This window comes from Halichoerus grypus, chromosome 8 (genome assembly GCF_964656455.1).
Source record: "Halichoerus grypus chromosome 8, mHalGry1.hap1.1, whole genome shotgun sequence".
Classification (NCBI taxonomy): domain Eukaryota; kingdom Metazoa; phylum Chordata; class Mammalia; order Carnivora; family Phocidae; genus Halichoerus; species Halichoerus grypus.
The window spans coordinates 91,713,191-91,732,665 of NC_135719.1; the positions used below are offsets into that span (position 1 = coordinate 91,713,191).

Consider the following 19,475-nt stretch of genomic DNA (forward strand, 5'->3'; position numbering starts at 1 on the left):
GATCCCAGGACCCTGAGATCATGACCTGAGTTGAAGGCAGATGCTTAACCAACTGAGTCACCCAGGCGCCCCATACCAAGAAATATTTAACAAAGACCCTTCTATTGTTGATCTTTGTGCCATGATATTTCTCAAAATAATTATTTGGTTTACTGTGAGCCACTTTCAAATGTAAACATACATTATTCATTAAATCTTTATTGACTTCCTTCCAGTGCCAGGCACAGTGCTAGGTATTGTAGAAGATGCAGAGATGAACAAGATGCAGTTCTCTCCTCTCAAGGAGTTTATGGTCTTGTAAATACTCAAATTGTTAATATGTAGAATATTTATAAGGGCCCTAAGAAGTATTTAAGAAAAAAGCTAAAAAAAATTCATAGGCTAAGGAAAACTACTCCTACCTAAGGAGGAATCAAAGAATACTTTATAGGTAGACATCAGCATTTAATTCGTTCTTTATTTTTAGGCTAGGTTTTGATAACTAGAGTTGAGGGGTGGGTGGGAAAGAAGAAGGGCTGATTCTATATCCAGACAACATTGTTCAAATAGCACCAGATAGCAAAGTAGTACTTCGGAGCTAGAGGGTAAAAGGTGGGTAAAAAGTACTAAATATCATCTTTTTCTCCTATTATCAAACACATCACAGGGTGCCTGGGTGGCTTAGTCATTAAGTGTCCGACTCCTGGTTTCAGCTCAGGTCATGATCTCGTGGGTCCTGAGATGGAGCCCTACATCTAGCTCGCCCTCAGCAGGGAGTCTGCCTCAAGATTCTCTCCCTCTGCCCCTCCCCCCACTCACATGGGCGTGCACTCTCTCTCACCTGCTCTCTCTCTAAAATAAATAAATAAATCTTAAAAAAACTTTAAGAATAGGAAAAAAACCCACGTCGTATCCTTCATAGGATGAGATTTGAGAAGATGAAATTTAATACCCAGTTGACAATAGTTGGTTAAACAACCCAGAAAAATTCTCACTGTCTTAATATTATTGGTTATCTTCAATTATCTCCAAAATCAAATGTCTTCTTTTTAATTCTAAAATACCATTTTAATGGATTCCACTTATTTACCTTGTATTGTGACAATACAACATATTGCTCTAGTATTCTCTTGGGAGCAGGAAGATCATCTGTGGTTTGGGATAACTTCATTTAGGCTTTTCCAGCTTGCACCTATAAATCTGAGTCAGTCTGTTCATTTTTGATGTTCTTCCTCCTTTTCCATCCTGTCTCTAGGTTAACCCACAGGTCAGCAAAGAGGAATCCCACCAAAAATAAGAAGATTCTTTTCACTTCAAAAAAAGGGACTCTATTTACTTCTCCTTGGAAAGTCCCAATTTGTATCTTACAGCAAAATGAAATAAATAAGAATTTGGGTATATTAAAAATATTTCTTAAAATCTAGTTCAAAATTATAATTTTGAATATAGATTTCTTTTTTCTTCATTATTAATAGTTACATAATATATAATTTAAAGAATTAAAATCATAAGATCTAGCTTTACAATATTATTTTTTAAAAGATAATAACGAGCCCATTAAATATTACCTTTCAAAATATGTGATAAAGAGAAAACGTACCATTAACTTTGATAAATGCATGTATTTAAAGGGCATGAAGACATTAGCCTGTAGTGTGTGTCAAGCTTTTCATTTCAGTTATTTCCCCCCTAAAAAAATACCATGATTCCTAAATGTACTGTAGATGGCAATACTTATATGGAAAATGGAAGTTTGAGAATGATTAGCAGATAGAGTCTTAAATGAGTAAGGTTCAGTTGAAATGTTCTTAGTTAATTTTTCTCATTCACTGGATTTTTTAAAAATAATCATAAACTTTCTTTTTCACTCATGATGTTTCCATTCAGTTTTATTTCACCATCACCTGACCTCCTTCCCTACCTCACCTTTGTTTCAGAAATCACATGTTATACAACCATTTTCTCTTTAGATGGCAGTGATTGGAAACCAGGTGATTATGCACATGGATCCTATGTAAAGTTCTGTAGAAGTATTTTTTCTCAAGCAGGTTGAGTGCCAGATGGCCTTGCTGTAAATTCTGATAGGGACAGGGAGAACACTGTCATGTATGTTTCAAAGACACCATCATTCTACATCTACAATTCCAAGGTTGGTAAGTCTATCTTTGCATGGAGGGAAGTAGCTCATTCAGGAATATGAAAAGCTTTCTCATTGTCCCCACACATTGGGAATTTTGCTGTGGGATTCACTCAGTAAATAAATATTTACTAATAACATACTAATATTTTACTAATATTTACTAATTATGTACTAATCATTTACTAAATAAATAATTAAATGCTATTACTTGCTAGGCCCTGGGCTGGGTAGGCATCTTGCATTATATACATAAAAGAGCATGGTACCTACCTTCAGACACCCCTTCCCAAGCATAAAATAAAGTGTGGTAATTCTTACAATAGCAGCATGTAGAAGATAAAGTAAGGCACAGGACAGGAATAGATGGCTGTCGCAGATAAAACAAAACATTCACAACATACTTTCTAAGCCCGCTGGCCTCAAACTCCTTCACAATACAGCACTTGAGGAAGCTGCTCTTGTTCTATCGAAACAACAACAACAACAACAACAACAACAACAACATGCCAGAAGAAGCCTATTCCCTATCCCTGTGGGATAGTGGGCATCGTGGGAGAAATGCTTAAGAGTCTACCTAGAAGTGGTATATGTTATGCCACCAATTGTGCAAAAAAGGGGAAAGAAAATGAACACACATTTGCTCGTTCATGTCTTTTGAGAAGGCTACCCAAGAGGCAGATAGTATTCGTTGCCACTGGGGGGAGGAGCTAGGTGGCTAGAGGATAGGGTGGGAAGGACACTTTTCAGTGAATACCCGTTGGTTTCTTTTGGATTTTGAACCATGTGGATTTATTACCCATACAAAAAGCTTTATTGACTTGGTATATCACGTTACCACATGAAGAGAATATATACCAGTTGTCCTTTATCTGGTGGGTTCTACAACTTACTAAACTCCTAAACAGACAGTGGATAGGAGACAAGTGTTGCTAAGGATCACATAAGTATCTGTAACATTTTTTGTTTTGGTTACAGGGAACTTCCCACTCTTTATTTTTCTCAGCTTTCAACTGGTATATCCTGATAAACATCAGATGGCTGTGAGTAGGAGTGGTTCCTCCCAGAGAAGCCAACTATAGATTTTTTTATGCAGTGAAGAGCTATGTGTTCTTGTTTTGTTTGGTTTTTGTTGTTTTAATGGAAGTTACAGATGGTGTGTGCCAAACCCATGGCAGAAAACAGACTGTGAACAGAAAAAATATGGGTCAGTAGGTACCTTTGTAATGCTCAGAATTTAGAGCAACTTTAACAGATTTCCTTGGTGAGAAGAATTGTTTGTGATATGTCATCAGAGGAATCATAATAGGACATATAGAGGCATCAGCTCTCTTGAAATAAATTTTTTGGGGCGCCTGGGTGGCTCAGTCAGTTAAGCATCTGCCTTTGGCTCAGGTTGTGATGCCAGGGTTCTGGGATCGAGCCCCCGCAAGTCTGGCTCCCTGCTCAGCGGGGAGCCTGCTTCTCCCTCTCCCTCTGCCTGCCGCTCTGCCTGCTTGTGCTCTCTCTCTCTGTCAAATAAATAAATAAAATCTTTAAAAAAAAAAAAGAAAAAACTTTTGTAGCTGAAATTTTAAAAAAATGCTCTGTGTAAAGCAGCTCCACAGCAGGGCGCCTGGGTGCCTCAGTCGGTTGAGCATCTGACTCTTGGTTACACTCAGGTCATGATCTCAGGGCCATGAGATCAAGTCCCACATCAGGCTCCATGCTCAGTGGGGAGTCTGTTCAAGATTCTCTCTCTCTCCCTTTCCCTCTGCCCCTCCCCCATGCACACACGTGCTCTCTAAAAATAAATAATTCTTAAAAAAAAAAAAGAAAGAAAGAAATGCCACAGAAACAGCTATAGACCATGTCCTTAGAAATTCTATATATATTTATGGGATCATGTAAAGATGATGTCAGGGGTTTTAAGGAAACAGAACTTAGGTCTAGTTGAAACCTGATAAATAGAACAGAATGAAAATCAAGTATACCCAAGGAATAATATGTTACATATTTTGTATACATGCATATATGCTAAAGTTCAGAGTATGGTCAGTAGACATTAATTGGTTAATCTTTATGAACTCTGTTTCTATTACTTGGGTAATAAAAGCAGCTAATGCTATGGTAGCATATAACAATTTAGAGATCACCTCTGCAGTGTTTCTATTACTTGCTTATGTGTTCAAGAATTTATTTGGGGGGGTTCATATTATAGTGAAAGTCCTCTCTTTTCTTCCGACTTCCACCTCCCTGTATGGGTATGGACATGCAGATACTTTTGATAGAGAAAAAGCAATTGAGTGAACTTTTCTTGACATACTTAGCCTGTTAACTAAGAAGAAAATCTCCTATCTATGTTAACATGGTCTTTCTACCCTTCTTTATTATATAACTTTTGCTTGACCCTTAATAGTCCATGCCAGAGCAAAATAAAACTTGGCAAGACAGTTCAAAACTGGTTCTGTCCTCCCTTCTTTCTCCTCCTTTGTAACAGGTAGGAATTACATTCCAAGGAATGTAAGGAATCCTGCTCTAATATATATTTCCCCTCTGCTCTCAAACTTCCGTTTTCTCTTTTTCTTTCATTCACTAGTGTATTCATTCATGCAGCACATTTTAATTGATCATCTGAAGCACCAGGCCCCGTTTTTTGTGCCAGGGATACTGTGAATGGAACAGAAAAAACTCCCTGCCCTCTTGGAGCTCAAATTGTTTTTAATACATACCTGTCATCAGGGCTGTTGCTGTGCATAACTCCACAGGGTGTCTCACATTTTAGTCTGTGAATGTTGCCCTAGAGTTGTGCAGTGCACAGCCAGCTCAACTCTAGACGGTGGCCTTGTCTACTAAGCTTAATTCGGATGTTTGTCAAAATTAATTTCCTATAATAAAGTCAGTTGCCATGTTCCATCATTGCCAGAGAGCAACCCTTTCCTTTAAGGAAAGCATGCAGTCATCACCATGGGGTGGAAGATTTTGTGGAGAAACCAACCTTTGTCTTTCTCAGACTAGCTGTGTTAAGCTGCTCTAAAATTCACTTACAGCTTCTTTCTTCACCTTCAGTAGTAATTGGAGGATTTTTTCTTTGCCTTTAAAGAGTTCTCTATTTTCTTTCTTCCTTCCTTCCTTCCTTCTCTTTCCTCCTTCCTTCCTTCCTTCCTCCCTCCCTCCCTCCCTCCCTCCCCCTCTCTCTCTCTTTCTTTCTTTCTGTACAGCGAAACATGGCAAGTTTTTCCTAGTTTTATTTTCCCTTTAAATCATCACAGAATATTTTCTTTCTTTTTTTCTATGCAGTGATTCTTCCACCTTAATTTGTGGTCAGTAAATGTGCAATTGGTAAGAAGTCTGTGCCCTGTATTTTGAAGACAAAGTTGCATTTCTTATATTTATTAGGAAGAGAGATTTGGAAAAAGAATAGCATTGGATTCCATTATACCATTATCTTGCCTTGTGACTCTGCACAGTTCTAAATTCTTTAAAGCTTAGGTTTTCCTTGTAATCAGCATATGAAGCTGAAAATATATATTGATAATTTTATACACATACCCCCCCACCTGAAATAACTTTGAATTTATCTTTTTTTTTTTTTTTTTAAGATTTTATTTATTTGAGAGAGAGAGCACAAGCAAGAGAGCACAAGCAGGGGGAACAGCAGAGGGAGAGGGAGAAGCAGACTCCCTGCTGAGCAGGGAGCCCAATGAGACCCTCGATCTCAGGACCCTGAGATCATGACCTGAGCTGCAGGCAGCTGCTTCACTGACTGAGCCACCCAGGTGCCCCATGAAATAACTTTGAATTTATCTAAGAAAGCTATCATGTCAAGACTCATTATTAGAATGAAGTATGTCTTTGAAGGGTTGGAAAAATTGAGAAGTATGTTTGTTTGCATATCTATTATAGTTAGAATCAGATGGAAAGGTTTAGAGATTGTGCAATTAAGGAATGTTTTCTACCCACAAATTCCCTAGCTGTGTGGTTCACATTCATTAACAGGCCCAAGGATGCTTAAATTCAAATCTGCTTTGGAAATTAATTTTCCTAAATATTTTGTTTCCTGGATCTTTGCTGAAATGATCAACAGCATCAGGCATCAGCTCCATCAAAACTTTCCTCCATGAGGTGGCTCATTTGCCCTGTGATCTTTTCCATGTCCAGCCTCCTACAGGTTCCATCTCTGGTGCAAATTGCATCCTTTAAAGAACAATGAGAGATCTCTATCTCAAATAATTTGGGGTCATATGCTAATTCTACTAAGATGCGAGGGCTCCCCTGGCCTCACTTCCCTCTTGGCACTTTACTTGCTTCATCCTTTTTAGACTTCAGACAAGGTTAACTCTCTCAAATCCTTTTCCTCTTTCAATTCTTGTTCCCTATTTTTAGTCTTTCATAACTGAATGCCTTAACCTGGGGCAACTTACCATCATCTTCACTGCTTAATTGAAATGACGCTCTTCAATGTTACCAGTGACTTCTGTGGGGAAATGGGAGCTGCTATTTGTTGAGTATGTTCTGTGGAGCAAGCAGAAGGTGCCCGTGTGAGGCACTTTTATATGCAGGGTCTCATTTAATTTTCACAACGATTCCACAGATAGTGCTATTTCTTTCTTAAGGATGAGGAAACTCTGGCTCGGAAAGGGTTAAGTAACTTGTCTCATAGCTCCTAGGTGGTAAAGTCACAGGATTAGACACACTTCTTTCCAAACTCCATGTTCTTTCTTCTGTAACAGATCTATTTATTCCGTCCTTCTTGAAATAGTACTCTGGGCTCTTTGTGTCATGCTTTTTTGATTCTTGGATCTCCTTTTTTTTTTTTTTTTTTTTAAGATTTATTTATTTATTTATTTGAGAGAGAGAGAGAGAGAGAGAGAGAGAGAGAGAACATATGTGGAAACTGGCTCAGAGGCTAAGTGACTTGCCCAGAGGTTAACAGCTCTCTAGTACTACACTCAATCCACATCCTGTGCTTCTTTCAGAGATGTTCTGCTTCCCTGAAAACAAACAATATTTTTTCAAAGCGAATGATCACATTCTCAGCATTTGAATGTCAGCTTGGCAGTGTATTATGAGTTGGTTAGATCAGGCCTTGAGTGGATGAAAAACAAGAACAGAAGATCCGATTCATGTGTACCCCTGCCAAATCCACATGTGAAGCCCTAACCACCAATGTTTAGGTTTAGATGAAGTCATGGCGGGTCCTCATGGTGAGATTAGTGTGTTTATGAGAAGAGTAAGAGACAGAGTTCTCTCTCTGCCATGCCAAGGGCACAGTGAAAAGGCAGCTATCTGCAAGCCAGGAAGAAAGCTGTTACCAGAACCTGAGTATGCTGGCACCCCGATCTCAGACTTCCCGGCCTCCAAAATTGTGAGAAATAAGTTTCTGTTGTTTAAGCCACCCAGTCTATGATCTTTTGTTATGGCAGCCCAAGCTAAGACAGTTCATAAAATTATTTTCTTATGATAACTCCCAACTGCAATATTTTCTAGAATTAGATGCCTGCCTGGTCTACATCTTACAAGCAGGATTCTTGTTCTTTTTGACAGGTGACAGAAAGTAGGCACAGTATTTATTCTGCATTTCATACATTGCCCAATAGCAGTAAGTAAATGAAGCCATACCGTTGCCGTGTCAACTCAGGGGCATGTCACATCGAAACAAGTGTCCCATTCGTTGTCCTGCCTCGTCAAACTGGAAAACCAAGGGCCTCCTGCTCTGTTCTCTGTTAAAAAAATTAGAAAAGTTTTTGAAACCGGGTGCTTGATAGAAATGTTGTACAGACTGGCATAGAGTTGGTGATTTATAAATCATTTCACTATCACCAGTGTTACCACTCAGGCTATTTCCTAGCATTCTGTGCACACACGTTCTAATTTTATCATCCTTTAAAAATACTGTGGCTACTACTTCCTGGAGAGTGGTCAACTTTTAAACCATTCTTTTCTTTGTTTTAAAACATACCCAGGTGAGTTTTCTCAGTTTATCTGTTTCTGTTTTGGAAAATCATGCCTTTGGAAACAGATTATTTTATTTGTTTGTTTATTCCCATTCATAGATACCTTTGGGGTGTGTGTGTGTGTGTGTGTGTGTGTGTGATCATAGTCATTCCTAAGGCAACCAATTGTGTTTTGAGACAGCAGATCTCAAGGACAGCTGTGATGCCACCTACCTTAAGAAGTACCATTTTTCTGATGCTATATTCCTAGGCATATGCAGATATTAGAGGAAAAGACAAAATTTAGTTCAAGTAAACATCTTTGAATTAGTGTATAGAATCAGACTGGATCCCTTCACTTTTTTCTTTAGCATATCCCTTCACTGATTTCTTTAGCATATCAGAAGGTCTTAGTAATTTTCTGACTATTAAGTTATTCTTAAAAATTAATATCTTCACCTACAGTATGAACATAATTTTGATGAAATCTTAAAGTCCCACTTCTAGGCTAGGTGTATATATTTACAAAGTAGGGCATACCTTGGAAAGTATATTTTTTACTTTAGATTTTAAAAATTATGAACATTTCAAAAAATCTCTTGCTATCTTCAAAAATATTGAAAATGATGGCTGCACTTTTTTTTATGGCTGTACTATTAATGCAAGAAATTATTAATTTGGAGATAAAATATACAGCCTCACATACTTGGGGTTTTTTATTTTTATCTTTTTGGTTTGTTTTTTGACACATGTCAGTGTGAAGGTATTTCATATTGAATGAAAACAAAGGGAACACTTTGACCTTCCATGCCTCATCCTTCTTTTTTATCAAATCCCCCCTCAGAGGAATCTTTAGAAAAGATTTGGCGTCCGAGAGATCCGGATCAGAATTCTGGCTCTGTCATGTACTAGCAGGGTCACCTTGGGCACATAACTTCATTGCTAAGTTAATACCCTAAAACCAAACGTTCTGTCTCCCCCCTCCTCCTCCCTCAGACCTAGTCTTCTTTCTGTATCTTCTGTTGGGTTTGCCGATACCACTCTCCAGCCATTTACCCAGCCAGCAATTCCAGGTTTTTCTACCTTTTTGTTCTCCACTAAGTTAACACATCCTGCCAGTATGGCCTCCTAAATTAATCCCTCCAGTCCTGCACTAAGATGGTAGCCACCAGCCAGTGGGGCTGTTGAGCACTTGCACCATGGCTAACCAAATTGAGAAGTGCTAGAAGTGTGAAATACACACCCAATTTTGAAGACTTTGTATAAGAAAGGGATAGAAACTATTTTGTTAACAGTGTTTATATTAATTTCATATTGAAATAATATTTTTGATATAATGGGTTAAGGAAAAAATATATTATTAACCTTTATTTCATGTGTTCCTTTTTGTTTTTTAATGTTGCTACCAAACTTTTATTTGTGGCTCAGGTTCTATTTCATGCGGGCAGTACTGCTCTCGTCTACCTTGTCCTATCTTAGTGAGAGTCTCTTCATCTTTCACTGCTGCTGAAGTCTAGTAACTGGCCTCCCTACCTTCTGAAGCTCAGTGAGAATGTTCTTTCTGAAATGGACATCTGAAAGTGTCACTGCACTGCTCCTACAGCCCTTCAGAGGCTTGTCATCCCATAAACCCAAGGTACTGTGCAGTGCACAGTCTTGCTTATTTGACCTCTGCGTACCTCTCAGCCTGTCTCTCACCCTCTCAGCACCTCCTTCCCCCTACCCTGCACAGTATCCTCCACCAGTCCTAAAAATTCCTGTCTTGCCCTAAACATACCATGCTGTTTCATTCATCTGTGCCTTTGCATTTCTGATTCTTTCATCTAGAATGCTCTTCCCCACCCCTCCCCCATCTTTCTGGGGTGTTGGATTTTAACTTTCAAAATTTTCCAGAGGCCCCTCTTTTCTCCTTCCCTTTTAGAGATTCTACCAACACCTTGTATTTACTCCCACTGAGCTCTGAGCTCCTTGAGGGTAGGGCCCATGTCTTATTCACCCTCATGTCCATCTGTGCTTAGGACAGTACCTGGAGCAGAACAGGGTAAGTTTCTGTATTAGTTATATTGCATTAAAATCATATATATTACACTGATTTGTTTACATGTCTGTCTCCCTGCTATGGAATGAACTCTTGGAAGAAAAGAAGTGAATCTTATTGATACATAAAGATCTACATATCCCAGCACCCCAAGTAGTGCCTGCCAGAGTGGACACCATATTTGTTGAACTGAATTAAATAAATTCATGCAGAACCTACTCTGAAATCTGCTGACTTTCAAATGGGCCTTTAGGCTCAATCATTCAGAGGGTTACTGACTTGGAAGAACTCTAGGAATCCTTTTCTATCTTTAGTTTCTGGGATTACTTTGTGTGCTCTTGTTGCTGTTTTTCCCCTCAGTTTTATTGAGATATAATTGACGTATAACTTTGTGTAAGTGTGAGGTGTACGGCATAATGATTTGATATATATTTCATATATACATAGTGAAATGATTACCACACTAAGTTTAGTTAACATATCCATCACCTCACATAGATATGATTTTTTCTTGTGAAGAGAACTTTTAAGATCTACTCTCCTAGCAACTTTCAAATATACAATACAGTATTGTTAACTGTGGTCACCATGCTGTGCATTACATCCCCAGAACTTATTTACCTGATAGCAGCAAGTTTATACCTTTTGACAACCTTCACCCATGTCCCCCACCTTCTTGTTCCTGTTTTTTAACCTTTATATGTTTTTTATCGTTTTTAAAGGGAGTATACAGCACTGGGGAAAAAGTCAAATAATATCAAATGATAGAAATTGAAAGTTCTCTCAGTCCTGCTCCCTAGAGGAAACCACTGATAAGAGTGAAGTGTGTGTCTTTCAAGACTATTTTCACACATAGACACGTAATTATTTTTCACAAAAATGCCATCATTAAAAATTTGCATTTTTAAAAATATATGTATTGCCAAGTACAAAGTTTTGTAAGTGTCTTTGAACAGTCAGATTAGGGTCATGTTCCACGTTGTGACTCTGTTCCTTGGCTGGGCAGAGTGCTGCTGTTCTTAGCTAACTTATTTTACAATCTAGTGGTCAATCCTCACACTACTTGCAGAGGAGGAAGAGCTCTTGTACCTAAGGGTTGGAATAGATGACCCTGCTGCAGGTAGAAAATATCTTTGGAGTCTTATTTGTTTCATCTTAAAAGTTAGTGTAGGGGCACCTGGGTGGCTCAGTCGGTTAAGCGACTGCCTTCGGCTCAGGTCATGATCCCAGGGTCCTGGGATTGAGTCCCGCATCGGGCTCCCTGCTCAGCAGGGAGTCTGCTTCTGCTTCTCCCTCTGCCTGCTCTTTCCCCTTCTCATTCTCATGCTCTCTCTCTCAAATAAACCAATAAAAAAAAAATCTTAAGAAAAAAAGAGTTAGTGTAGATCTTGCATTTGCAGGTATCACAGCATCTCTGTTTTCAAATAAAAAACAAGGAGAGTCTCAAAAAAACAAAAACAAAAAAACCTGAAGTAAAATTGTCAGTCCAGGAGGATGTGCTTGTTAGTCCTCTGGGCTTCCGGGTACCCCCAATATATTGCCAAGTCCTGCTTGTGTATACCCTAGTATGAGAAATACAGTGTTAGGTCTTCAAACAAAAGTACCTAGGGATTTCCTACAACTCACTCAGGAAGGAGGGAGCAGTAGATGCTACTGGAAAAATTAAAATCACAGTTAGCTATAGAATAAGGGGCAGGATTACAAAGGGAACATTTTGAAAAGAAAGGAGTTAGAATGAAGAAGTATTTAATATGAGGGTTACTGATTCAGAGAATGGGTTTGAGGTTAGAATTAACATAGGTTTGAAACCTGGCTCTGCTGTTTACTGACCTGTGACCATGAGCTATTTCCTTAACCTTACTGAGCCTCTGTTACCTCATTTGTAAAAGGGCATTAGGAGCAGGAGCTTCTACAATGGTACCAAAATCATAGGACATCTATGGGGATGAAATGATGATGTAAATAAAGATATTTAAAGTGCTTCTGACACATCAGAATTGCCCAGTAAATTATAGCTAAAGGGAGAAAAGTAGAAGATTCTTCTTTTTAGTTTACATGAATTTTTAATCTATGTACTTGGAAAAAGAGCCTCATAATAGCTCTTCTATCAACCAACTCAGTCCACTCATATCTCCGCCTTGATAAGAGAATAGTGAGCACACTTGTCTCATTTTATATGTAATTCCTCCTCTTACACCTCTCCTTCAAATCACATCCCCATTATTGCTTCCTGTCATTTCCAGTTTCTGTGCCCCCATTTCTGCTAAGAAAAGCAGAAGTGAGGGAAATGTGAGGGTTTGGGGATTTCTAAAAACTGTTCCTAAGTTCTCGTTGTTACATTACATTAAACTATAGTTATATGAATATAGTATTTGCTGGATCTTTTCTCTGGGAAACACAAAGGAATTTCCCCATTAGTGTTACATTTTAACTTTTTAGAGGACAAGAATTATTGTATTGGCCATACATAATATGAGAGTTATGCAGTTATGAGAGTTCATTACATCAAAGAAATTCTCTGTTGTTTTATTTTTTCACTCTGCATTTTGCAAATGGGGAAACTTAGGCTCTTGACTTGCCTCAAGGGCACAGGTACATTGCTGAGCCTCAACTGTTGTTTTGTTAAGATTTTATTTGTTTATTTATTTGAGAGATCGCTTCTTGGCCTTTTGGCTAAGATCAAGTGTATTTATTTATTTATTTGAGAGAGAGCACGCGCACTCGTGAGCAGGGTGGGGCAGAGGGGAAGGGAGAAAGAATCTGAAGCGGACTCCACACTGAGCTGGAGCCTGATGTGGGGCTTGATCCCAGGACTGCAAGATCATGACCCGCCGAAACCAAGAGTCAGACACTTAACCGACTAAGCCACCCAGGCACCCCCTGAACTGTTAGTTTTAAACATATGAGGTTGCTCTTTGTACCTCAAAAATGGTAGACTATTGGGACCTTCATATGATTCATATTACAAAGCCTCTGGTGTGTATGTAACATGTCATTAAGAACACTTTAAATGTAAATGTATAGTGTGCAGAGTAATAATAAAACTGACTCTCCTGTACCTGCCAGTCAGATTAAGAGGTTCTCTGTGTGCCCTATTTTTCTTCCTCCTGCTAACCTCTTCTTCCCCCAGGCCCACAGCCTGAGTATGGTGTAAATAATTTCCTTGCTTTTCTTTGTTTAGGTGTGAAAAACTGAGTAGCAAGCTCAGCCCTAGGTGTGTGAGGAAAGAGCAGTATTGTCGCTATTAGATGACAACTCCCCAGAGAAAGTGAACAGAATCTTTGGTTCATGGCTTCTCTGAGAGCTTCTAAGAGCCCCTTCTGGGAAAGTAAGGGTTGAGGGTTATGCACGAGTCTTAGGAAACAGGTTTTTATCACAGTGAGGGCATCTGGCAGAGTTGTAGTTATGAATCAGTTGTACAACATTTGACAGAAATACGGTCAAACACAACAGGCTGCGTTTTTACTGCCTCTAAACTCATGTGGATTTCCTCCAGCTTTTAGGAGTAGATCAAAGTAAAATTTTCTTGCCTTTTCAGTAAAATGCAACTCTTCACTGAGCAGCAGCAGGGCATGAAGTGGGAGTATAGTAACTCGAGACTGGTAAGACAGCCAAGTACCAGCTCACGCAGGCACTCTGTGCACAAATGAAAATGCCGATGTCATGGCAGTGGGGATCGTGGTGATGACTGTCCCCAGTGTGGCCATCTCTCAAGTCACTTTCCAATCGGGATTGATTGCCTTCTGAATCTTATACACAGCCCTTATCCTGGAATCTCTCTTCACCATCCTCCTGCGCTTCCTTATTTCCTTCCTTCTATTCCCTTCCCTACTTCCCTCTCTCCTGTTTCCTGCCTTCCTCTTTCTTGGGTTGGTGTCTGGTGGAAAACATTCTCCAGGAGCTTCATAAGGAAAGGTGCGTGGGAAGTAAAATTTTGGAATGCATCCGTGTCTGAAAGTGTCTTTGTATTATTCTTATATATGAAAGAGTGGCTGAAAATAGATTTCTAGGTTAGAAATAATATTCCTTCAGAATTTTGAAGACACTGCTTTGTTTCCAATGTTGGAAATCCGAAAACACTTTTTTAAAAATTTTATTTGCTTTTATTTTATGCAGAATTTACTCCTGAGACATAAGTTTTGGTTTCTTCTGGGATATCTTTGTCTTCTGTGCAACCTCCTCTTCTGGCTTAGGGACACTCTGCTCTTTTTCAGGAAGGAGCATCTCAGTGTGGCAGGGAGAGCTCACGTATGGGTTAATCTGACCAGGAACCGTGTAAGTTCTATGCCGTATCTTGGGGGCTTTGTGTACCTGGATGTGCTCAATGACCAGAGAATCTACATCTAAACCCTCAAGTTCAGCATGACTCTCTCAGTAAAAATCCAGCACTCTTTGGGCCACCGACCCTGCATCCAGCCCCACTGTTTGGTCTGGGCACACCTACCAACTCCACCATTGTAGCGATGGAATGGCACACATGGCTTCTGCAAAGTGACATCCTTCAGATACATGGTGGCTTTTCGGATCTGCATACCCTTGATGGCCTGGGCAGTTTCATGTGTGTTCTTAAAGTGAACACGAAGATTTGAACCTCTTGATTTGCATGATTTTGTAGGGTTTTCTGGGTCAAGTAACCATTTTCAGAGATCGCCTCAGGCTGCTTATGGGAAAAGCAGAAATCTGAAGACATTGTGTCGCCTGATCTTATCTATATGATCTGCTTTTTTCTTTCTGGAAGCCTTTGGAATTGTCTTTTTGTCTCCAGTGTTATAAGCTTTTACAGTAGTGTGGCTTGATATGGTCTGTTTGCCATTCATCGAGTTGGGTATGCAATGGGCTATTTCATTCTTCAAAAAAAAAAGATTTTATTTGAGAGAAAGAGAGAGAGAGAGCACAAGCAGGGGAGAGGGGCAGAGGAGAGGGAGAAGCAGGCTCCCCACTGAGCAGGGAGCCCAGTGATGTGGGGCTCCATCCCCAGACTCTGGGATCATGACCCGAGCCGAAGGTGGACACTTAACCAACTGAGCCACCCAGGCGCCCCATGGACTTTTTCATTCTAAAAACTCACTATCTTTCTGTTTTAGGAAATGTTCTTTGATTATTTCATTGATGACTCCTCTCTGTTTTCCCTGTTTGTTCCCTCCCTCCCTTCCTTCCTCTCTACCTCTCTCTCTCTCTCTCTTATTCACATGTTAGATCTCCCAGGCTGGTCCTCTAAATTTATTTTTTATCTCTTTGCTCCTTTTCTGGGAAGCCTTTTCAGTGTTCTCTTCCTACCCTTCTGTTGATTTTTTTTTTTTTTTTACTCATGGTAGCAGCCATGTTTTAATTCCTAAGAGCCCTTCTTTATTTTCTTCCTTTAAAAAAATAAAAGCATAATGAATGCATGGTCTCATGGGATTTTTTTTAAAGATTTATTTATTTTTAGAGAGAGCGCGTACACACACACGCATGCAGGGGGAGAGGCAGAGGGAAAGAATCTCAGACTCCCTGCTTACTGGGGAGCCTCACAGGGGGCTCTATCTCATGACCCTGAGATTAAGAGTCAGAGGCTCAACCAACTGAGCCACTCAGGTGCCCCATTATCTCATAGTATTTTAATGATAGGTTTTTGTAGGGTTTTTGCCTTCTCCCTTTATACTCTCTTGTTTGTTTTCCTTGTTTTAGACTCTTCCATTTCACAGGCTCTCCACCCTGTGATAATTCTTTGCTATCTACTTATGATTAAACATAATCTAAAGAGCTGATTAGAAGCTCTGAGTGTGTAGGTGGGATTATTGACTGTTGACTTCATAGTAGGGTGATCTGGGTGGGCCATTTGTTGGGGAATTCCCAATCAGTATCTCTAGGGTTTTTTTTACTTTGCCTGGTCAGATTCCCCAAAGGAGAGTTTCTAGTATCTTGCCTGCAGGGTAAAGGACTTAACTACTGCTAGTGTTTCCGAGAGCCAAGGAAGGAAACCGGTCTGAGTTTCTCCACATTCTAATTTCAGTATGCATATATTCACGTAATCCCTATTTTCAGTATGGTACCCACACCGTCAAATGTGCTTGGTACTCCAGTCTAGAGATCCTTTGATTTACCACATCCCAGTAATGAACCTTCAGACTTCCTGCCCCCACCCCAGTAGAAGCAATATGGATGTGGGGTGGGAGGGCAAATTTAGGAATCTGATGCTTCTTTAACAGCTTTTACCCAGTTCTCCTGAGGTAGGACATAGACTTCCATTTAGTATGCCTCCTTTGCTTTCAGTTCTGGAGTATTTTGAGAAATTAAGTTGGTTCTTAGCTTACCCCTCTTCAAATCTAACTTTGTTGGATCTGCAAGGTTAGTTACCACCTGTCCGTCTCCTTTCCAGCTTCCAAATTTTATTGCTATTATCTCCCTTCTTGTTCTCCAAGTTCTTGTGGGTTTGTCATTTTAGAAGGCTCTATATTATAGTTTTACTGGGATCTCAAGTGGGATTAATATTAGATGCATGTGTTCCTTTTGTCTTCTTAACCTGAAAGCTTACATTCTACTCGTTATTAACAAGTGTTGACAGAGAGATTAACACAAAAATCACCCAAGTCTGTGACAATACCAAAAGAACCTCTCTTTCCTTTCTTTTTCTTCTGTTTTGAGTCTCTTTCCTTTTTGTTTTTGTTTTTTTGGGGGGGGGTGGATACAGTGAAGTTTGGGAGGTCTAAATGTGCTAATCCAGGCTGTACTGTCTAATAATAGCTGGTACTTATTGAGGACTTTTCCATGTGCTTTGTAGCTAAATGCATCTACATTGATCCTCATAATAACCCAATTTGTATCTCCATTCTACCAGTGATGAAACAGAGGCCCAAAGAGGAAATGTAAATTTCCCAAGGTCACACAGTTCTGACATAGTGGAACCAGAATTTGAACCCAGGCAGCCTAACTTCAAAGCTTGTTGCTCTTAATTACTACACTATCAAATACTAGATATAAATTGGAAAAGTCTCTTTTATGTCTCTATTCAGTTTCATTTACTATATAAGCCCTTCCACTGCAGAGCTGTATAGATGCCCTGAAACATTAACTGGAGATATCCAAGGTGTCTTTTTCTATTCCTGGGTCTTTTGTCTATTTTGAACTGACGTCAGATTGTTCCAGAAAACAAAATCAATAGTCACAGTGTACAGTTGTATGTGGCTCTGTGCTAAAACAGAAGCTATGTGAATCAGTGCAGCCATGGAAAGGCTACACAAATTTTCAAGCCTCCACAGTCCCCTCATCTTATTCTTTCTCTTCTAGTTATTAAATGGTATCTGTGAGCCTGAAAGTATTTACATACTTCCCCAGTGTGAGCAGATTACTCCCTGTACATGAACTGGATCTAGAACACTGGCGGAAATTTTAAGTAAATTTTTGAAAGTGGAAATGAAAATGCATCAGAGTAATTTAATTTAATCTTCCTGAAATTAGTTTTCAGTCTTCAAAATACTGTCCTTTTCTGCCTCACCGTGATAAAAGAAACACAAATATCTTAACAGAGAAACTAAGAAGACCAAAAGGATGTATGTAAATGTTTGGAGAAAAGTCATACTATGAGTCAGGAGTGAAATCTTCTGTCTTCCAGACAGCGCTGACTCTCAGCTAGATGGGGAAATCCATCTTGGCCAATTTAATCATTCTCTAAAAGGCTGGACAACTGTGTGGGTGCTAATGGCATTGGAGAGACATGGTACGCAGGAAACACATCCCACACTTGACAGGATGTTCCCAAGTCAGGAAGGGCATTTCTCTTCCTCAGTAGAGTTGTTTCATTGACTAAAGACAACATGAGATCATTGAAATCTCCCCAAAATACCAGAGACTGACGAAAGCAGGATATAGGAGATGGTGAGTCTAATGTAATGTAGTGGGATCATTTATGACATCATAATAAAGTGATAGTATTTTGTCTATATACTTCCTTCCAAGAGATTTAAAGAACTTTATAGTCAATCAGTCATCAGAGTTTTAAATCTGTGTTCAGAGTTCATGGTCCCAGAGATGGAAGCAGGACTCTGGTTCAGTCCCAGCCTCGCTTCTCTGGAACTCCACCACCAGGCTCTTGAATACCACCCAGTGAAGTTTCCCTCCCCCTCCTCACCCCAGCTTCTGCTGCTTCTCTAAAACATTTCCTTTTTTCATCTTCTTCCAATTCACCCGTTTTCATCAAGTGTTAATCTATATCTTACATGGCATATAGCTCTTGAACAGTTCCAGCAACGAAACATCATTAATCTTCCTTAAGTAAAGAATAATCTCTCTCTCTCTCTCTCTCTCTCTCTCTCTCTCTCTCTCGTGTGTGTGTGTGTGTGTGTGTGTGTGTGTAAGCAGCAACTGCTTCATAGGTAGAATTGAGTCTGAGACAGCATCAGTAAGTAGTTGGCAAATGAAAACATGACAAGAAGCCTTGAGCCATAACTTTGGTGGGTTTCCTGCACTCCTCCTTGGTGGCATTTTCAGAGGTACACAAAAAAATGTCAAATATAGCAGTCACCTGAGGACTATCTCTAGGGTAGGAATTCTCTTCCCAAAACTTAGCTCTAGGGAACAGTGAGAGTTACAAAGACAAAGAAGAGAATGAAACTGGGTATGTGCTTACCTGCAGATGGTAGGAACACAGAAACAAGTAGAAAACTCCATTGTTCTAGTGTAAGTTATGACTTGCCATGCCTTGTTTTTTCTGCTGCAAACTTTGTGGAGAGCACAGTGTGTCAATTTATAAATACTGTGTTTGTAGTCTTCTGAGTCTGTGAGAACATTGCCTCTATGGAGTGCATCGATCATTGTGTCTCTAAAGTGATTTCATGTTCTCATAGTTTGTGGGGAATAATTGTTAATTAATGCACATGAAAGGAAAGGATCCAAAGAATCTTTGTTTACTTTTCTTGCTTTCTCTTTTCTGCTTTTGACTTAAACCCATCATATCCTAAAACCCAGCCAGATTCAAATAGGAACCCTCCACCCCCCATCCATCCCAGTTCAAGCCCCAAGTTACCATGAGGTTGTCTTTAGTAAAGCAATAGCATAAAAAGTGAATGTGTATTTCCTGGCTTTGGTGTCCAAAAAAACTATATGCAGGGTGTTTTTGGTTATTTTAAGAATTTCTTTCTCTTTTTTTATGGAATATTAAGTCTCTCCACTTACAAATAATGGAAAATAATCTCTTTAGCATCAACATTCTATTTTTTTAAAGATTTTATTTATTAGAGAGAGAGCGCGCACACGTGCACGAGTGCAGGGGAGGGGCAGAGGGAGAGGCAGACTCCCCGTTGAGCAGAGAGCCTGACGCAGGGCTCCATCCCAGGACCCTGACATCATGACCTGACCCAAAGGCAGATGATTAACCGACTGAGCTACCCAGGCGCCCCTCAACATTCTATTTAAAATTAATCTGCTTCCT

General features: G+C 39.6%; 1 protein-coding gene and 1 long non-coding RNA gene across 4 annotated transcripts in view; one reads left to right on the top strand and one right to left on the bottom strand.

Annotated features, from left to right (window-relative positions):
* Positions 1-19,475, top strand: part of PRORP (protein only RNase P catalytic subunit) — a 128,741-nt gene that overhangs the window by 87,319 nt on the left and 21,947 nt on the right. The gene's annotated exons all lie outside the window — the stretch shown is intronic.
* LOC144382776 (uncharacterized) lies at positions 7,718-18,725 on the bottom strand. The gene is made up of 2 exons (XR_013450171.1): positions 18,675-18,725; positions 7,718-7,818 (listed from the first exon to the last, which is right to left on the bottom strand). It is a non-coding gene; the product is annotated as an uncharacterized LOC144382776 (long non-coding RNA).